Source organism: Mandrillus leucophaeus, unplaced genomic scaffold, assembly GCF_000951045.1.
Source record: "Mandrillus leucophaeus isolate KB7577 unplaced genomic scaffold, Mleu.le_1.0 Scaffold861, whole genome shotgun sequence".
Taxonomy (NCBI): domain Eukaryota; kingdom Metazoa; phylum Chordata; class Mammalia; order Primates; family Cercopithecidae; genus Mandrillus; species Mandrillus leucophaeus.
Window position 1 is genome coordinate 169,279 of NW_012109375.1, and position 16,308 is coordinate 185,586.

Consider the following 16,308-nt stretch of genomic DNA (forward strand, 5'->3'; position numbering starts at 1 on the left):
CAAGCCTCTTGCTTACCTGGGTACCTGACAGGTGAGATGGCTGTAGCAGACACTGGCAGTTCCCTGCCAACACACCTGTCCCTGACCACGGCTGCACAAGGCAGCTCTGTGTGCAATTGCCAGCATCTGCATTGGGGTTCCTCTTGATACTGGAGCTCAGTTGCTGCCCATGTGACAGGAGCAGCTCTAAACTAGTGGTTGTGAGCTCTGTTTCGCACTGGCTCCCATTTCTACGCTGGGTCTGGCGCAGGTGCCTATGGTGGCAGCTGGTTTGATGATGTGCCCTTTACTGGTGGCCTTCCCCTCATCTTACTTTCGCATCCTGTCCTCGAATCGTCCATTTCAGGGTCTGCCTCTGAAAGAACCCAAACTAAGGCAGTCAGTCCACCACAGACAGACATGGAAATAGCAGCAGAGCATTTTATTTAGAGATTATGGAGGAAAACACCAAAAGAAGCAACTAACAGAACTACAGGAAGGGGCGGAAGAAGAGATCATGCTTTTAAATATATGCACGGCATGTACTACTTTAATATAATTAAAAACAATCACTTGAAACATAAAGCAAACTGGAACAGTATAACAGTGAAATCAAAAGCAGAGAGCACGAATATATCTGAGCAACCTGGCCTGAGGCCTACCCCTCCGTCCCCCTTAATGTTGTTACCTGAGTATGTCAATCATTGTCAAAAGACAAGCATAAACTGAAATCGATTATTGTATGGATCTCAACAGATGGAAAATATCCTCTGTACAGCAATTTAAAAAGTATAACGTTAATCACTGTGTTAGGGATTAAGTATACTTCCCACTCTGTGTTTTTGTAATTGTATAGGAAAAATCATGCAGAATACATTGATAATCACTGTAGAAATGAGATGAGATTTATTAACTAAAACACTTAACACTTCACCTGGCACTATATGAAGAAGCACTTTGTATAGGGCACTATGTGTAGTTTATATATATAAAGAAACATTTTGTGTATTGGGTTTGAATGTTACTTGTTGTTGAATATTCTCCTCCTAGTCCACCCTGTCCCCATGGAAGTCCACCCTGTCCCCATGATGCCCCCGGAATCAGAAACACTCTATGCTCAAGCAGTCCTGGGAAACCACTATTGCAAGTAAATCTCAGTGCCCTCTACTTTCCACTAGATGGCAGACTTCCCCCAGCTCTGTGGACGGCAGGTACCCAGGAGAGGAGTGCAGAACTTCAGATCTTTACTTTCTCCCTTTCCCTTGACCTGGAAAATCACTGGTCTGCCTCTGAGGCCAGATTTAGATTTCCTGCACAAGCCATCATTACCTTGTTTAGAAAAGTGAAATTAGGGTCGACCTGTCCTGTCATTCCAGGACAGAAGGTGACAAAGAAGGTCCTTTATGCATAGCACTGAGGAGAAGGGCTTGTTCTTATTTTTTAAGACATTTTCCAAAAATAGAAAAATTCTGTTTTACAAGTCAACTAAGAAACGATTGTAAAACAAGTATTGCTGTTCATATACAGAGTTGTAGGTAAATGTTCAGATACCAAAATTGTGAACATAGGACATATTTTTGGATATTTGTTTTCATAGTGTGATGAATATTTTTGTTTGCTTAATTTCAGAAGTGTAATCATAATTCAAGCTTGAAATACAAGAATGGTAAAATAAGAGCAAAAATAAACAAGTAATAAAACGCACCACAAAATTTCTGACTCCATTCCCTTTTAGGGATTTCTTCTTTTACAAGTTATTTTTATTGATTTGTGTGACACCCTGGCTGACACGTTTTAAAATAAATAAACTTTGGGTTTCAGATGAACACAGTTTGCATGGCTATCTCTCTGGAACAATACACATCAGAGGAAGAAATTAATAGGAAAATCAGGCAACCCTCTCTGTGTTTTTGAATTAATCAGGAATTTCCTTCAATTCTAGTAAACAGGTGGAAATAGAAATTTTGAGCTGAGAAAAGTAGGAATCAGGACGTGGAAGGGAAAAGCTGGGTTCTGCTGCGGTGATGTGGGCGACGCTCCATGATGCGCCAGCTGTCTGTTCTCCCAGCTCTCTCCTGGCGGCAGGAACTGAGAAGAGGCGCCCCTCGCTGCCGGCCCGTGGGTACCTCTCCTCTCCCCTGTCCTTTCACCCCACACTCTGTGAGTTGCTTTTAGATATCATTCTTTACTTACCAATTGCCTCTTTCTCCCCTGCTTAACTTACCATGAAAAAACTGTGACATGATTACCCCCCATAAATGCCTCTGGAGGAAAAGTGCTAGAAAATTTAAAAAGAAAATTAAGGTGATAAAACTGGCCTCATTAATCTGTTAAACTCCTTCAACACTGCCAAAAACAGAGATGAGCTTTTCAGCTCAGTTTCCCCAAAATTCACAGAAAAAATTACTGTACTTGAAAACACAGAAGGCCAGGCACAGTGGCTCATGCCTATAACCCTAGCACTTTAGAAGGCCATGGCGAGAGAGCTGCTTGAACCTAGGAGTTTGAGACCAGCCTGGGGAACATAGTGAGAACTCATCTCTACAAAAAATGAACAAAAATTAACCAGGTGTGGTGGTGCATGCCTATAATCCCAGCTACTTGGGAGGCAGAGGCAGGAGGATCACTTGAGCCCAGGAGGTAGAGGTTACAGTGAGCCAAGAGTGCATCACTGCACTGCAGCCTGGGCAACAGAGTGAGACCCCATCCACTCCCCCTATAAAGAAAAAAAAAACACAGAGGATGTAAAATGGAGCTGAGATAGTGAAATTCTGCCCAATATTTTAGGCAGTGCTGGGATTTTCTCACTAAATGATCAATATTTAAAACTAAAATATTTTATTAAAATTAGAAATAAAAAATTATAAAAGTGAAGATTATAAGGCTCATTCAAAGAGACGAGGGTGTACTTATATACTCTCTGAGTTTTAATTGCAAGATGTTTTGTGACTTATGATGGGGTCATGTGACATCCCGATAAACCCATTGTAAGTCGAAAATTCCATAAGCCAAAAATGCATTTAATACCCCAATAAACCAATCATAAAGCTGAAAAATCATAAATCAAACCATCACTAAGTTGGAGACTGTCTGTATTGTTTACTTTAATATTTTGGAATATTGTTTTGAGTGTGTGATACCAAAATCTACTTGACATTTAAACACTGATTAACGCTAATGATTTTCACCCGGTCTTTTTTAAGCCCTAGCACAGCTGCTTGAAAACTTGGCTGCACATCAGAACCACCTGGGGTGGGAGCTGGGGTTAGCTTTTAAAACTCTCAGGTCATATCCCAGACCAATTAAAGCAGAGTCTCTGGGGTGGGACACAGGTACCAGTATTTTTAAAAGTCCCCCAGGTGATTCCAACTGCTGCCAAGGTTGAGAACCACTGCAATCTGACTTAATTCTGACCACTGCCTACACATGATGTTATTAATGGTTGGGATTACAGTACTATAAATAAAAGGACAGTGTTTCCCAGTGCCCTCCCAGGTGGAGGAGGCCAGGAGGGAGAGATCACGGGATTTGCTGACCAATTAGATAGAGGTTTAAGAGAAGCTGTTAGGCCGAGGCAGATAGATCACTTGAGGTCAGGAGTTCGAGGCCAGCCTGGCCAACATGGTGACACCCCCATCTCTACTAAAAATACAAAAATCGGCCAGGCATGGTGGTGGGTGTCTATATCCCAGCTACTCTGGAGGCTGAGGCAGGAGAATTGCTTGAACCTGGGAGGCAGGTGTTGCAGTGAGACGAGATAGTGCCACTGCACTCCAGCCTGGGCAACAGAGCATGATGCTGTCTTAAAAAACAAAACAAAACAAAAGCTGTTGAGTCAAGGATGACTGTAGGTGTTTGACCCAAGAAAGGCAGAATGATGAAGTTGCTTTTAAGATGGGAAAGTAGCATGAATAACAAGGTGGGCAGAGTGGGAAATGGAGAATTGGGTTTGGACACATGGAAGTTAAGATGCTCATGAAATATCCAGGTTGAAAGTTCAAGTAGGAAGTTCTGGAATCCAGGGAGGGGTTCAGGCTAGTAGACATACACATTTGACAGTCATCAGCATTTAGATGGTGTTGAAAGCCTTGCAGTCAGATGATTCTCTAAGGAGTGAGGATACATAAGGAGGGGATGAAGGCTGGCCCCTCTAGGAAATGGCCAGAGAGATGAGAAGGGAACTGTGGAGGTGCTGAGAAGCAGAAGCCAGAAAAGTGGGAGGAAAACGTGGGGAATAGGATGTGCTGGGATCACACCAGGTAAGATGAGGACCCGGAACCGAGCCTGCCTAGCACTCCTTCCCTCAGGGGAAGGAGAGGAGGCAAAGAAGGGGGTGGCAGGAAGGAGAGTCCTGCTCTACCACACTGTTTTTCTCCAGCAGCACTGATACTATCACAGGTGTGAGCACAAAGCTGGGCGCCTGATTGGCCCAGAGTAGAACTGGGTAAGTGCTGAGAGCGGAGGGGAGGGAGACTGAGACTGCTGGGGAGGGACTCTGGTTAGGACCATTGACTCTGAGTTAAGGGAAAGGAGGAGGTGGAGGCATAGAGAAGTGTGGGGGTCAAGGGACAGGGGGTCCCAAGGAATTTGAACAAAGGGCTGGGAATGATTGTCAAATAAATTGGAAGGGAAGCCTCCCGCCAGACAGATTTTGAATCATAAAGCTGACAGGTAACAGTTTAGGGCTATAACAATTTCTAGTGACCCAGCTACTTTAAAGTCTTTAAGGGATGAGGGGTGAGCAGCACGTAAGAATGTGGCAACAAGGGGTGGGTAAGCGATCAGACACAGGACACGGGACCGTTGGCGGAGCAGGGTTTTCACAGGAAGGTCTGTGGTGGTGGGTGGGGGAACTGTGAGGGAGAGGAGGGGGACAGTGAGGGGAACACATAGCCTGCCTGCCACTCTGCCGAGGGCGAGGGGCGACCTCCTTGGAGGCCTTGGTTCAGTAGGAAGGGAGGCTGGGAGGAGGCACCTCGCGAGGGCTGGGCAGAGCTTTATGATGCAGAGATGTGAGGGCTGAGGAAGGAGGGCCTAGTGAAGACAGGTGCCACGCCTGTAACCCTAGCAGCTTTCGGGAGACTGAGGCAGGAGGGCCGCTCGAGCCCAGGAGTTAGAATCCACCGTTAGTAACACAATGAGACCCCGTTCTCTAAAACCTCAAAAAAGCCAGGTGTGAGACGGTGCCGGTGCCCCACCAGTCCCCTTTCTTTCCTGAGGCTCCTGCTCCAGGCGGTTCTCCTAGGGGCAGGCCCAGCCTCTGGCTGCACTGGGCGAGCGCAAGGCAGATATGGAGGCCCCATGCCGGCGGGATGCCAAGGTCAGCTGGTCACTAAGTCCCAATGGAGTCATCACCCGTGTTACTAAGAAAGTATGGGGCCCGCGGCACAAACCCCAAGCGGGAGCGAGGAGAATCTGGAAAGCCGAGCCGAGTGGGAGAGGTAGCTGGAAGGGCCGGCTGCGCGGGACTGGGAGTATCCAGGAGGTGGGGCATCTACCTGCATTTTTGTGCGGTGATTTTTTCAATTCTGTCCCGGTGAAGTCTGGGGTGGATGGGCGTGGCACATCTAAAAGGGCAGGAATAGGATGGGTGGAAGGCACGGTTTCCAAAGAGTCTATGCAATATTTACTACAACAGTGACAAGATTGTAAAGAAAAGGAGGAAACTAAACATTATAAAATATAGAGGCTGTGCCTTTTAAATCAAGAATAGCCAATTAGCCTATTGTGTTATGTAATATCTCATTCATTAGTCATTGAATTACCTCTGGCTGCGTGTACTGTTTCCCTGATGTTAATTTTTATTCCATTATGAAGGAATAAATCAAATCCAGTGAAAGGAAATCTGACCTCTTTGCTGTCTCCGGGAGGAAGGCCTTGAACCAAGTCTTTTTTGTGGTTTAATATTTTCGGTTTCAACTTAATAAAGAGGAGCCTGAGGGATAAGAAAAGAGGTCAGGTTTTGTCTTTTCCACTTGAAGTACATAAACAGGATAGAAAGAAGTAATGACGTGTTGTCAATTGTAAGGAACATGAAATCAACCCAGAAAATATGAAATGTTGATGGGGATACACAAGCACCAAGTGTTCATGGTACGACTGAGAACAGAGTAATTAATTCGCAAAGGTCTTGTGGATGCCTGCTAACCATCTAGCAGAGCCTTTTCTAGGTGGGAGGCTTGTACAAAGGTAAACAATATGCTGTTTTGTTCTTAGAGCTCACAATCTGCTGGAAAGGCTGACATGAGAAAATAACTCAATACAAGTGCTAAGTGCTGTAGCAAAAGCTTGTTCAATGATTTATGAGAACAATGGGCAGGGCATTTGACAAGTTGTGAGAAGGGAGATGAAATGTTTGCTGTCTTTGGAGGATGAGGATAATATTTCCACACAAAGAAGGTAAGTGAAGCATGTTCTGGAGAAAGGAGACGGCATATGTAAAGGCATAGAGGCAGGCAGCATAGGTACATTTGGGGAAATTGCTAAGATGTTCTGTGAGGTTGGAGTGCTCCCTGGGGAGAGTGGTGAGAGCTTTGGTTAGAAAGATAGGTTAGTACCAGTTATATGCCATGCTGAGGCACTGGGTTTGATAAGAGAACCACTGGAGGATTTAATCAAAGGGGAATGCATGCTTAGCTGCATCTTTCTGAAAGGTGGATGGGTTGGAGAGGAGTGGATGGGAGGCAGGTGTGGACTGAAGGCAGAGGCTAAGCCCTTACCTCTCATGTCTGTATCCCCATGTGTTGTGCACATTATTTGGCATATGATTGGTACTTGATAAATATTTGTTGGATGAATAACTGAAAGAAGGAAAACGAGATTTCTGATTTGGGGTGGTGGATGTGAAGTTTTACGAGGTGCCGCATCTGGGAGAGTCATGTCTCTCTCCTGCCCCTGCCAGATTTGTCAACTCGTGCCTCATGGGCTCACTGGCTCATAAAAGTGAAGTGTCGATTAGGGAGAATGAGAAGGAAAGAAACACCAAAGAGCTGCTATCACAGTAGTTAGGTGATGAGTATTTCAAAAAGAAAAGAGTGATCAACACCGTCCCATGTAGTACAGATGTCCAAAAAGAACAAAGTCCTTGAGTTGTGCCAAGTCTGAGGCTTCAGTGAGAACAGTTTGGTGGAGTTGCAGCTACAGATTCCAGATGGCAGTGAACTGAGGAGTGAATGGGAGGGAAAGAAGAGGGGTTCAGGAGGATAGACATTCTTTCCAAAAGCCGAGCTTGAAGGGAAGAAGGGGAGGAGGCAACCTGAGAGGGAGGTGTGATCAAAGGGATGCTTTTTTTCAAGGGTGGTAGGCTTATGAATTTGAGAAAAAACAGTGAGGGAGGGAAGAGGTTAAAAACAGTGAGGGAGGGAAGAGGTCACTAGGGAGAGATGGAATAAGAGAGATGGGCTCAAATATAGATAATTACAATTCAGATACTTTTAGTTTGAAGTTTGAAATCTGATTTTTGAAAGAATGTGTAAGTGACAGCTAGGGAAGCAGTAAGGGGTGGAGGGGAGAATGCTGGATTGAGGGTAGGAAACCTGGGTTCTGGTCCCTGCACCTTTCCTGACCAACTGGCAGTGTCCCCAAACTATCAGTCTGCTCTGTGCCTTCGTTGTTTCACCTCTCAGACAAGCAAAGTTCTCTGGAATGATTTCCTTCAGCAACAGAATTCTGTGATTCAAAGTATTGTAAGCTTGGCAATATCTACATTGAAGATAAGACTCTTCTCAAAGTACAGTTTGCTTCCGTCATAAATTAGCTACTTCATTTTTGGAATTTTTGCTTTATTTATATTATCTTTAAGAAGAATTGAGATAGTAGGTGAGAGAGAACTTTGGAGACTGAAGAAGTAAAACAGTATGAAAGTCACATTTCTGGTTATTAATAATCATGCTAATATTCTTGACCTACAGACCTCACATGTTTTTCCTATTTTGTATATATTACCCCAGAGTAAGAAATCTTAGCAAAAGGAGAACCAAAATTAAATTAGCTCCTTATCTAAAGCTTTTAGATGCCCTGCTATAAACCTCTCAAGGATAATAAACTAATCACTTCCCTGTGGATGGTGAATTTATGGTTTGCATAATTATTTCCTCATGATTTAATTGAAAATATTAAAGATTAAGCACACAGATACCAGGGATCCTAATACCGGATTACGTATTTCCATCTGTTGTGTCTGCAGCACTTGTGGCCTGGAAGATTTAAATAGAAATACTTGCGAAAGATGATGAGTCAGATGTGGGGCTGGGCCATTCGAGGGCGTATTTAAGAACATGATCACTGGCCGGTGGATGCCATTTTCCGGGGTTCTGTGGAGAGCAGAAGGCTAGCAGTTGCCTTTCCCTACCTCTCGCTTCTTCCTAATCCTGCCCATCAGATCATCCTGCAGGATCTGGCAACGCCACCAACAGTTCACACCCTCAGGCCTGGCAGCACAGGACTTGGCTGGCTTGTTATAATATCAGCCTTATGAACCCACCCACTGCATGGCTCTCTCCTGTATTTCAGAGGCACAACCAGTTGCACCAGCTGGAAGCCTGACAGCCATCTTCAGTCCTCCTTTTCTTTCTTCTCCCATGTCCCATGCATCATCAATGACTGTGGATTTTGCCTCCTCCACAGCCTTTCTTCTGTATCCCCTTGCTCTTGTTGTGTTCAGGAGCTGCCTCCTCCTCTTTCTGTTTCTCAGCCTACTCCCTTCATATCCACACACTACTGCCAGGGTGAAGTTCTGGAACTTGGCATTCAAAGTTCCTCCTGTTTTGGCCTCGGATGTTTCTAGAGTCTGGTCTGTCATCCCTTTTACTTTCACATCTATTAATAGATTCCCACAAATGTGGTGGCTCCGTTTTTGCCTTAACTGCCCTTGGTACATGGCTTTTCCTGCTGCCAGGACTTCATGGCTAATGTCAGCTTCCCTTTGAAGACTTCCTAGTCCAGTTTCTCCAACCAGCTGAAGAAGAAATTGCTAGTTTCTTTGTTCTACTCCTCTTGTTGCACAGATTAGAGGTTCTACATCATATTTAGAGGTTTAGTTTAATCTATCATCACAATTAGACTCTGAGCTTTTTAAAGGCAGGGGACTAGGTCCTACTCATCTTTGTATCTTTAATGTCTAGTATACAATAGGCACTCAATACATACATAATAAATGGAGCTGAATTTTGTTTTATTCTTTTCTTCATTGGCTATCTAACTCTTTCATTTATATTTTCACAAATATGTTTATTAGAATAGACAGTTTTTTACACATATTCTAATAATACTAACATTAATATTACTACTACTAATAATAATTACTTTTATGTATTATGTTCTTCCAAAATGCAGGCACTGTTCTAAGAATTTGACATACATTATTTCTTTTATTCCTCACAACAGTCAGGCGAATGAGGCGTGATTGCCCTTATTTTATCTACCTGAAGAAACTTAACCTTGGAGATGATGCAATTGGACTCAAGTCCCATAGCAAACACATTGGACAGGCCTGCAGACCTGGGCCCACCAGGAACATGTACCCTTAGTTGTCTTACATGGGACTCTTACTAATTGTACTTATCATTTCTTGAATGTACTTTAGCAACAAAATGTTTATCAATTGTTTTAAAGAAGTTTTGAAAATTGCACAAAACCACAATGAGATACCATCTCACACCACTCAGAATGGCGATTATTAAAAAGTCAGGAAACAACAGATGCTGGCAAGGCTGTGGAGAAACAGGAACACTTTTACACAGTTGGTGGGAATGTAAATTAGTTCAACCATTGTGGAAGACAGTGTGGCAATTCCTCAAGGATCTAGAATGAGAAATACCATTTGACCCAGGAATCCAATTACTGGGTATATACCCAAAGGAATATAAATAATTCTACTCTAAAGACACATGAATACGTATGTTTATTGCAGCACTATTTACGGTAGCAAAGACTTGGAACCAACCCAAATGCCCATCAATGATAGACTAGATAAAGAAAATGTGGCACATATACACCATGGAACACCATGCAGCCATAAAAAAGAATGGGTTCATGTACTTTGCATGGACATGGATGAAGCTGGAAGCCATCATTCTCAGCAAACTATCACAGGAACAGAAAACCAAACACCACATGTTCTCACTCATAAGTGGGGGTTGAACAATGAGAACCCATGGGCACAGGGAGGAGAATATCACACACTAGGGCCTGTTGGGAGATGGGGGGCAAGGGGAGGTAGAGCATTAGGACAAATACCCAATGCATGTGGGGCTTAAAACCTAGATGATGGGTTGATAGGTGCAGCAAACCACCGTGGCTCATGTATACTTATATAACAAACCTGAATGTTCTGTACATGTATCCCAGAACTTAAAGTAAAAAAAAAAATTGCACACGGTGTTAATACTTTCTCTTATTTAAAAGAAAAACATCACAGAAAGAGTTCTTTGACCACTGCAAGGGATGAAAAAAAGACTGTTTTTACTACTCTCACAACACATCCTACTCAACATGGCACATCCTGCTTCACTTCTCACTCCAGATGTGCGTGAAGTTTCCCCACACACCAAGCAGTTCTCCACTAGACACCAAGGGGGTGTTCTGTCATTCAGTTTAGTTCTGACACTGTCTACCTGTAGTCAGAGTCAGATCCCACAGGTGAAGGGCTCAGTCCTGTGAGACTACCTGCCACTTGAAAATGCCAACTGCAATTCCTAGCCTCTAGAACACCTGACTGACTATAAACTGGGGGTTTCCACAACCCCCTCTTCAGGTTTGTTCACTTCCTAATGTGGCTCATGGAACTCAAGGAAACACTTATGTTTAACCAGATGTTATATTAATAAAGCATATGATAACCATACCGATGAGCAGCCAGTTGGAAGAGAAGCACGGGGCATGGTATGTGGGAAGGGTATGGTGCTTCCATGCCCTTTTAGGGTGTGCCAACTTCCAGGCACCTCCGTGAGGTCAGTGTCATGCGCGTCCATGTGAGGAGACCACCAAACAGGCTTTGTGTGAGCAATAAACCTTTTTAATCACGTGGGTGCAGGCGGGCTGAGTCCGAAAAGAGAGTCAGCAAAGGGAGATACAGATGGGGCCATTTTATAGGATTTGGGTAGGTAAAGGAAAATTACAGTCAAAGGGGGGTTGTTCTCTGGCGGGCAGGAGTGGGGGTCACAAGGTGCTCAGTGGTGGAGATTTTTGAGACAGGATGAGCCAGGAAAAGGAATTTCACAAGATAATGTCATCACTTAAGGCAAGGACCAGCCATTTTCACTTCTTTTGTGGTGGAATGTCATCAGTTAAGGCAAGGACTGGCCATTTTCACTTCTTTTGTGGTGGAATGTCATCACTTAAGGCAGGGGCAGGGCATTTTCACTTCTTTTGTGATTCTTCAGTTACTTCAGGCCGTCTGGGCATATACGTGCAAGTCACAGGGGATGTGATGGCTTGGCTTAGGCTCAGAGACCCGACAGTCAGCAACCTGGAAGATCCTCAAACCCTGACCTTTTGGGTCTTTGTGGAAATTTTGTCACATAGGTATGACTGATTAATTCACTGGCCATTGATGATGAACTCAACCTTCAGCTCCGCTGCCCTCCACAGAGGGGAATGTTCTAATCCTCTAACCACAAGGTATACTGTCACTGAATTGTGTACTAATACAATTGTGTACTAATACTAATAGGGAAAGAGCAAGCTATTTCAGCAAAGAGGCCCCCAAATATAGCTGATTAAATAAAGTAGAAGTTTATGTTCTCTCATGGAATAGTCTCAATGTGAGCAGTTGAAGTGGAGCGTTGACTCCATTCACATGGCCATAGACCATGATTTAGCCATGTCTGCAGGGTTGAAGCTAGGTGGAAGGTAGTTCCAAATTCCATCCTAAGAAAAGAGGAATGCATAGGGGAGCTCATGTTGGTGTTGTTCTAAGAAGCAGACCCCAAAGAGGCACTCAGCACTTTTCCTGATATGCTACTGGGGGGACATGGGCATTTCATATCTTGATAGATGCTGTCAAATAGCTTTCCATATTGGGCAACTGTACCTGTTTACACTGTTTCCAGCAGAATATGAGAATCTTGTATGTTCTCCTTATTGCTTGATAGTAATGGATTTAATTTTTTTCTACCAGTTGAAAAGATGAAAAATGATGTCTCATTTTTCTGTTGAGCCTTTTTCTTATTGATTTGTGAGTTTCTTTCTATTAGAGTCTGATCTTTTATTTGGGATATACATGCCAAACAACTTCTCTCGGTCTCCAACTTCTCTATTAACTGTTATGATTGGGTTTCTTAACCTTGGCACTACTGACTTTGGGGCTGAATAATTCTTTGACTGGTTGGGGTGGGGGGACTGCCCTGTGCGTTGTAGGATTTTTGGAAGCATCCTTGGCCTCTATCCATTAGATGCCAGTCAGACCCTGCCTCCCCTTCTGAGTTTGGCAACCCAAATGTCTCCAGGTATTGTGAAATATCCTCTGAGGCGCAAAATTGCCCCAGCTGAGAACAACTGACTTACACAAAGTGTAATTTTTAGAGCAGTCAAATTGATAAAGCATTTCCTTATGATTTTGCTTTTTGTGTCTTGTTTAGGAAAGCCTTTCCTACCCACAAATAAAGTATCTTATTTTTTCTAGATTTCAATTGTTTATTTTTCTTTAAAACATTAGGTCATTAATGCTCCAGAATTTTTTTTTTTTTGTATAAAGTAGGAGGTAGGGATCTGTAGCAGACCCAGTTTATGCACCACCCCAGATATGCCTGGGTCTGCTGACTGCCCTGGATCCTGGCTACCTGCCTTGTTTCCTGGTCAGAGCAACCCTGGCAATGGTTCATTCATGATCATAAAGTTATGGCCCCCAATGCCACAGACTGAAAAATCCCCTCTTCAGCACTGACTGACAAGCAGAGTTTGCCACACAGGCCATATGGGACCTGTGAAGCCTCTAACTTCCTTAGCGGCTCTCCAAGGGGTCAGGGAACATAACCGGGAAGTACCAGGGAGTTAAAGCCTCAGCAGGTGGGCTTCTGCTAATGGTAGTGAGGAGGGGAAGGGAAAAGCCAGCATTTAGATTGCTTCCTTTTCCCATGGTGTTCTAAGATGCAGTGGTTTCCTATGGCCTTCCGGAAGATGTGCTGTGAGAACTGCAATGAGCTGTGTTGGTGGCAAAGCTGTGGCCAGCTCAGTAATTTGCTCTTCGTCCTTGCCACAATGAAGTGTTAGCCCATAGGCTCTTCCTTGGGCCTGTTCTAAAGTCAGACTCTCACTTTAACATTTATCTCACATGGATAACTAGTTTTCCCCACTTTTTTTTATTGAATTGACCATGGCTTTTTTCACCCTGGGGATGATTTTGGCTGCAAGTAAAAAAAAAAAAAAAAAAAATAGAAAAAGAAAAAAGAAAAGAAAAAGCAAATTGCAAATGAAAGTAACCGCAAATGAAAGTAACACCCCATTTCCCACAAGGCCAAGGGTACCCATGCAAAGTGAGTCTGAGCAATATCCCTAGGTGTCACAATGGAGATATGCTAATAGTGATTCTGGGTTATGGAAATATCTTTAATGAGATATGTTAAATTGTCAAAATTAAGAGAGGAGGGAACAACTGCCAAATAAAAATTAAAAAAGAAATTGCATCAAGGAAATAATTGCTGAATAACCCTACACTGTTCTATTCTTTTAAGAATATAAACAAAAACACTGTTTTTGGTCTTTGAGAGTTCAGAGTGGGTGTTGGACTCCTCTCAGAAGTCTGGAGCAGTTACTGAGCAACTCAACAACACGAGAGTGTGGAAAGAGGGACGGAAGAGCCAGGGAGAACCCCATGTTCAAGAGTATTTTTACAATATCTCCAGTAATTAGAGATTTGTCTTGTTAACAACCTATTATTAGGGTTAAAGCTGTTAGCAATTTATTTGTTTAGTGTAAATTGCAGGTTTTGAAAGGTAATCTCTTTCCAAGTCCTGGAGAAGATAATCAGCATTGGGATACCAGGAATTTGAGTTGAGGAATTGAGGAAGTAATAATAAATGACTATTATTTACTGAGCACTGAACTGGTCAATTTCCTTGAATTATCTGATCAGGATCTCTTAAGGTGGGTCCTATTATTATTCCATGGTATTTAGAGGAAGGACGTGACTGCTTAAAGTTGTACCCCTATTAGTTGGCAGAGTTGGAGTTAGAACCCAGGATGTTCTGCTTCTAGAGTTGATGCTTTAGTTTTGTGGAGCACATCTGGAAAATTAGGGGTGGTGGCGTGGGGCAGGGGAGGAAGACCCAGAATCTGGTGAGAGTGGGATGGAATAATAAGGATAAATTAATGTTATTAGTATACAGATAGCTATAGTATATTGGGTACCTACTCTTTGCAACCTATAGGGGAAGAAAAATAATTTTCCCTCTACTTTTCTAAATTCTCAGCTGGGCCCCTGTAACAAAGGACAGATTGGTAAGAGAAAAACAGCAGTTATTAACATGTATATCACATATGTAACACATAGGGGTACCCAGAGATGAGTAACTCAAAGGTTTGGTTAGAACTTGAATTTTTACAAAATCTTAGCAAAGGGACAACAAACTTGCAGTGATAGACAAAGGAAAAGGATCTTGAGTCTCTAGGGAAAGCAAATTGTGGGATGGCAAATATATGGTAAACTAATAGCATTTGAAGGCTTGTTACTAAAGTTTGTTGTATAGATTCCTCTGGTGCCATCTCTAGGCTGATGAAAGTTTAAATTTGCCCTCCCTGGGAGAGAGGGGAGGAGGGATACCTTTGTAAATTTATGTCCTGCTTTGTGGCAAATAGGAGGAAGGCAGAGAGCTTTTCTTGTGTCTGTTTCTTCTCAGTTGCCTTTAGCTCAAAATAATTCTTATGCCAAAGTGACATATTTTTGGAGAGGCATATTTTGATCTCCTACAAGCCCATCTTATATATATCATATTATTAACCCTCTCAATAACTCTAGGAGGGCTGTGTGATCCCGTTTTACAGATGGAAAAGGCAAGACTGAGAGAAGTTCGTGAAATTCTCTTAGCCACACATCTCCAAAGTCCAGAAAGCAGCCTGATTGCCAGGCAAAGTAAGATCACCTGACTTCCTTCTTACCAGGGCCACAAATTGCTGGTGCCGTTTAGAGAGGGACATGCTCTTCGAACCAGAAATTGCTTCAGCATTGTAAGTCTGTCAAAAACTGCCTTGGGAAGCAATTGAGACTCCAGAACTAGAATTCTATTAGCTTATTATCCTACTTTGAATTTGTTACATTGATATATCGAATTAACCCAGAGCCCCATGTAGAGTTTAATTTGTATGTCTTCCCTGGGGAATATTGGGCCTATTGCAGAAATTCAACTTCCACAGGTAGCCCTGAACCCTGGAGGTTAAGGTAGGGAGGAGCTGCAGGAGGTGCCTCAGATGGAGTCCTGTGGTCCCTGGGCTTCCTGAGAGTGGCCTAGCCTGGCTGTGCATCAATTCTGTGTCATCTTCTGCAGACCTTTGATTCCTCTCAGAACAGCATGGAAATCCCCAAGTTATTGCTACTCTCAAAGTCACCAGAAGACACCTCAGCCCAAAGTCATTCATGAGTATGAGCCTCTGGGAGGTTGGATGACACTCTAAGGCTCTTTTTAAAAATGCAATAACCTGTTTGCCATTTGTATGTCTTCTTTTGAGAAAAGTCTATTCAAATCTTTTGCCCATTTTTTGATTGGAGTATTGGATTTTTTCCTATAGAGTTGTTTGAGTCCCTTATATATTCTGGAAACACATCATATACCACATAAATATATATATACCTACTATATACCCACAAAAATTTTAAAAAATAATATATATATATTTTAAAAAGTAGTCACCTTCTGAGCTATAATAATTTGTGCTATGGAAGCTTTTCAGAGGGACTGAGCCGAGGGCCCTGAGTCTCAGGATGGGCTCATGAGTTTTTTGCTGGGGGCTGCAGTGAAGGGGCTCCTAGCACTCTTGCCACTCATGCCAGAGCCTAATCTTCCTTTGTGCTCTGTTTACCACCTCCATTTCTTTTTCATGGACTCCCAAGAAAGTCCTGGTTCTCTTGCCATATTACTCAAGTCCTAGGAAGAGGATTGGGTTCACTATTTTCCCTTGGTGTATAAATACAAATTAAATGCCAAGAGTGATGCTGGGCCATACTCACAGATTTGGTAGCTTAATTAACTGTGTTTTCTGGAAATGGAATTAGGCATGCTAATAAGACCTTAAGTCAAACAAACCAGGCTGACTGATGAAAAAGGGCTTTACTGACAACTTCATTAAATATATATAAGGAAGTGAGTTAAGCATTTCAGCAGAAAGGAAATCCAGGAG